Source organism: Sciurus carolinensis, chromosome 7 (assembly GCF_902686445.1).
Source record: "Sciurus carolinensis chromosome 7, mSciCar1.2, whole genome shotgun sequence".
In the NCBI taxonomy this organism is placed as follows: Eukaryota; Metazoa; Chordata; class Mammalia; order Rodentia; family Sciuridae; genus Sciurus; species Sciurus carolinensis.
In genome coordinates, this window is record NC_062219.1 from 127,441,568 (window position 1) to 127,447,079 (window position 5,512).

Sequence of the window (5,512 nt, forward strand, 5' to 3'; positions counted from 1 at the left end):
TCACTTTGTAATTTATCTCTCAATCTCTCACTTTAAACACACTAAAAGCATTTAAATTTCATAAATAGTTTTATGCAGATATCAATACTTGAGTGAAGTACAAAGTCTTCATTCAATCAAGTGAGTATAAAACATGAATTCTTTTTTTATTATATAATCAAATTTTATGGATTCCCTTCTCCACACCTTTCAGTGAGATGCTTTGGTATCAAAGGAAGATGATTTTGATTTCTTCCTTCAATCTTACTCTCCCTATAAAGATTAAAGTATAGGTAACATAATGTGTGTTATGAAAATAAAGTATGAATAAGACACACTACACTGAAAATGTGTGGAAAGAACATGTGAACATGAATAGAGTCTGACAATTTATCAAACTGACTTTAAGCATGCATGGATAAGTAGATTCATGTGTAATGAGATAGGAATGGAAAAATCACTGCATGTAGATGGTCCAAATGTCAGATGGAATTCAAAAGATAATGAAATGTGAGTCTTAGATGGACACATGAGATGTGAGGATGAATTAAAAGAGCTTAGCTTTCCTTTCAGGCATGCAGTAGCAAGATGGTGGTGCAGATGTCTAAGAAGAGGAAGTTTGTTGCTAATGGAATCTTCAAAGCTGAATTAAATGAGTTTCTCACTCAGGAGCTGGCTGAAGATGGTTACTCTAGTGTTGAGGTCCAAGTTACACCAACCAGGACAGAAATCATTATCTTAGCCACCAGGACACAAAATGTTCTTGGTGAGAAGGGGTGACAAATCCGAGAATTGACTACAGTTGTTCAGAAGAGATTTGGCTTCCCTAAGGGCAGTGTAGAGGTTTAGGCTGAAATGGTGGCCACAAGAGGACTGTATGCCATTGCCCAGGCAGAGTCACTGCAATACAAACTCCTAGCAAGGCTTGCTGTGCAGAGGACCACTTATGGTGTGCTGCAGTTCATCATGGAAAGTGGAGCCAAGGGATGTGAGATTGTAGTATCTGGGAAACTCCGAGGACAGAGAGCTAAATCCATGAAGTTCATGGATGGCCTGATAATTCACAGTGGGGACCCTGTTAACTACAATGTCAACACTGCTGTGCATCATGTGCTACTTAGACAGGGTGTGCTGGGCATCAAAGTGAAGATCATGCTGCCCTGGGATCCAAGTGGTAAGATTGGCCATAAGAAGCCTCTGCTTGACCATGTGAGCATCGTGGAATCCAAAGATGAGATCCTGCCCACCACCCCCATCTCAGAACAGAAGGGTGGGAAGTCAGAGCCGCCTGCCATGCCCCAGTCAGTCCCTACAGCATAACAGGGTCTCCTTGGCAGCTGTATCTGGAGTCTGGATATTGTAATGTATAAAGCTGCTCCCCCGCCCATCAGGTACAGCCATTTTGCCCTCCTCCCAAACAATTGTCAATCTGTGAACATCCTAGCTAGTTATTGGTTCATCAGTCAGCTTGCAAGTATCCTTCTCTGATATTGGTCCCCTGTTAGCCCAGCAGAATTCAACTGTTTTACTGTAGCTTCCCCGCCATCTTTTTCCATTCTTCTGTCTATCCTACTCACTTTTCTCTATCCTCCTGGCTTTCCACTCTCTCTAGTGCATGCCCTTTCTTTTCCTTTCTATTTTCCTCTCATTTTCTCTCTTACCCTACAGGGAGACACTCTATTTACTTAATAAATTCCCTTATGTGATTTCCCGTGTCTGGCGTGGTTTCGTGGGATATCCTTACATCTGGTGCTGTGACTTGGGATGGGTCCTTCCACTGTCGTGAGTGGAATCTCATCTAAGCCCCAGTGTCCCCGGGACATGGCTCCACCTTCCATTCTGCCTGGTTGCTCTGCTCTGCATTTAACACCGGACTTCAGGTTGGTGAGTACTCCAGTTTATCTGCTGGGTGAATTCTTGATTTTATGGTGGAGATCTCTCTCAGTGTTGAGGCTCATCTCGTACTTGCATGCGCACTCAAAAACCCTGATATCAGGTCCTCAACTCTTCTCGGCTTTTGCCTGGCCCCACATGCTTGTGCGATGACACAATCATTGTGCTACCTCTCATCTCCAGCCCAGTACTCGCCTCAGGACACCCTGGCCACAGACTCGGCTGCATCAGTCCCCACCATGGAATCTGGGTTCTCCAATCTGGCAGATTCCACCCTGGGAACCCTTCACCCGACCCCCGGTACTTAAAGCCATCAAAATCCGTTTGTGTAATGGCACACAGCTTCTGTGAGCGAGCGGGCAGATGGAAAGGGATTCCTTATCTTCAAGTCTTTTCTTTCTCGCTTCTTGGCTCTTCCTGCAGGCTCAAGTGTCTCCAAACCTAAATTAAAAGGATCTAAGCATCAAGTGTCTGCTAGAACATTTTAGCCCCTTTCAGATTCAGATCTCAGTCAAGGTTTATATTGAAATGTAAAGGGGGAAGGTGCTGTGAGAAACCAGTCTGAAGCCCAAGGAAAAAAGTGTCCATTTTAAATTTCTCCTGGGCTACAACTCAGAATACTTTTCTCCCTTTCACCTTTTCTTTCCTTCTCATTTTCTCATGCTTTAATTAATAACCATTATCATTTTTCTTCTAGGACTTTTGTTTTTCTTAAATGCTATATTTTTGAGCTCACAATTTTGATCCTACATACCTAGGTTAATGATTTTTGATCAGTTCTTTTTATCCAACTCTAGAGTTATTTTTGAACATCCACTACATTACAATGGAGATAAATATTACAAGACCTTTGCTTTTGTGTTAAATATAAGTGTGCATAAGAATTAAAATTATAAAAATGGATCCAAATATTTTTAATTCACCTGATTTAAAGAGGTGTTGTGCCCAGATCATGAATCCCCAAAGACCACCAGGGAGCCGTCTCCGATGCAAAAGCAAAAGGGTCTTTATTGCAAGCTCGAGCTCGGATTCACAGCGTTCACTGATGCAGCAGGTACTGGCTGAGAGTCCCGAGTCTTGATTCAGTGGGATTTTTATGAGCTCCACAGTAGAAAAGGAAATTTGAACAAAGCAAAGTATACAGTTGGCTGATCTTTCAACATGTGTGGTTTGGCATGTTTCCATTGGCTTAGGGTATCCAGGTCTTAACATATTGACATATATGGTTTGGAATGCTAGGTATTGACTTGTTAGCTCCCGATTGATTGTTTGCCAAAGGCCAGTCCTAATCTAGTAGCCTTCCTGGAATCGGCTATCTAGGCCTAAAATCTTTCATGCCCTAAATGCAGCCTGTCATGGACGAGATTTAGCTCCCTTTTCAGAGGTTCAATTTAAATTGGGTAAACTAATAGAAGTAAAATGTCCTTAAAATTAACTCACAAGTCTCTAAGTGGTCAAACTAATAAAATATGGATGTTTATAAAATGTCTAACATCAATTTTTCTAGGACTTTTCTTCAACAGGAAAGAGACGGCAAATACTGTTGGTACACTTGTCTGATATCTTGGTTTTTCTACAATAAGATGAGTGAATTAAAGTCGACATGTATGGGATTACTCAGATGTGTTTGTTAGAGACATCTAATTCATTTATGAAGCTATTCCATGGAGTAACATACTTAAAAACATTATTCTTTATATATTAAATGCATTCATATTTTCCAGGTATACAAGCCTTTAAAGCAGAAAATTTATTAAGCTGCTGTTCTCCAAATTAAACTTGTCTGTAATGGTAAACCTATCATTTAATGTTCTATTATAGGACCTGTCATCAATAGGGTATATGTAAAATGACATTTAAGAAAGAGTGTAATGTGCAGTAGCAAAAATGGAAAAACAGTGACTGAAATTGAGGTCTCTGATGACCTCATGGCTGTGGCATGCCTGGTGCCTGGCAGTGCTCCTGTGCAGGGGCACAAGATGCCTAACTACTATGGCAGTACATTGATCTCAGGCACACAGCTCTTGGACAGGAAGGAATTTTTGCTAGATAACCAGTGTTTCATCAGCTCCCTTCTCTGGTTCCTGCCCACCTTACAGTAACTTTGGAACCTAACATTGCACATATATAAAGATTGCTGACATAACTCTTTAGATACGCATTTCCATCAGAGAACAAAGCTCCATCTGATCTCAGCTTAATCTTCAAAATCTGTGTTTATAACACTTTATTTTCTAATACTCCTTTGCTCCTCACTGAAAAGCCCCACGTTACCTGAGATAAGGCTCTGCCTCACAACCCCGCTACACATTACAATGGCTCCAAAGTAAGCCTGACTTTAACTCATTTAAAGTTGTGTTCAAAAGTTTGATGTTTGTTGTAAAGATTACTGTGATCTCAAACAGGAACTCAGCCAAAATTTAAGATAGCTATTGCACAAACTGAATGTTTTACTCTTGGTGATTCCATTTTGTATTTTCCTTGTAAACTCTAATTGTTGCCTAATTAATATTTTGCAGAAGTACCACTTCAAGAGCAAACACTGTAAATTAACTTGAAATAAATAGTAAGCCATCACCTTTAGGACAGATAATGTAGACCCCAATTAGATAAAAGGGAGTAAATAACTGTAAAGTTATAGACATTGAAGCTAAAGCCCACTACTCTTACTTTATGACTGGTGACACTGACTTGCTTGATGGTTAAGATCAAATTTTGTTGGGGGCTATGCCATGCAGACTACACCAAGATGGCACCTGGCAGTCAGCCAGAAGTTGTTTTGGTCACATCAGCAGTGAGGAGGTTAATTAACATAAGCACACTCAGGTGATTTGTCATTGGCCGTATTCAATTAAGTTCACACATACAATGAATGCACATGTGTTCTCGAGTGCTCCTGATCATGCCTGCTTGTTTTGACCTTTACCATGATTGGGCAGCTGGCTCCTTGCCTAATCTTCGCATAATTGGCGTCAGCCCTACCCTTCACCTACTGGAGGGGATATAAGCCGGCTCTCCTCGAGTGCCGGGGTTCCAGGTTCGAGGTTCCAGTTCCCGGGTTTCCTGAATCTATAATAAACCATTCCAAATTCAAGAGCCTCGCTATTCATTTGTCTCCCATGCCAAATTGACTCCGCTGGATGGCATCAAAACTTAGAGATTGAGATTAAATACAGAGGTCAAGAAAAGTCCATATTTGGGTCTTGCCCTCAAAGTCAGCATGAACCCAGGGAACAAGAGGACTTCTCCAAGGAACTTTGCAACTCTGCTGTCTAGGTTATCGTTGTCTAGGTTATCAGGAATGTAAACACAACTTCCTGAGACCACAAGAGGATGAAAAATCACTCAGTGCATCTGCTGCAGAGGAGGGTCATGGAGCATCCCTGGTGCTTTCAAGGAAAGCCACCTCATGGAGGAGACCCTACCTAACCAATGGCACTGGTGGAGCTAAGAAGCTACTCTTAAGTTCTCTATGAGTGACCCCTGTGGGAACTCAGCTGACTCTTTAACAGACAGGAATAGGTCGCTTTGACCAGCTTGATCTTAAACACCTAGCAAAACAGTTAAAACCAAAATATAGCCATTCTTGGGCATTTAAAAGAAATAATACTTAAATGTAACTTAAGATGTACACTTGTGT

At 41.3% G+C, this 5,512-nt stretch overlaps 1 pseudogene; it reads left to right on the plus strand.

Annotated features, from left to right (window-relative positions):
• The first annotated feature begins 567 nt into the window (after positions 1 to 567).
• On the plus strand, positions 568 to 1,336 carry LOC124988963 (40S ribosomal protein S3-like; annotated as a pseudogene).
• The last annotated feature ends 4,176 nt before the right edge of the window (positions 1,337 to 5,512 follow it).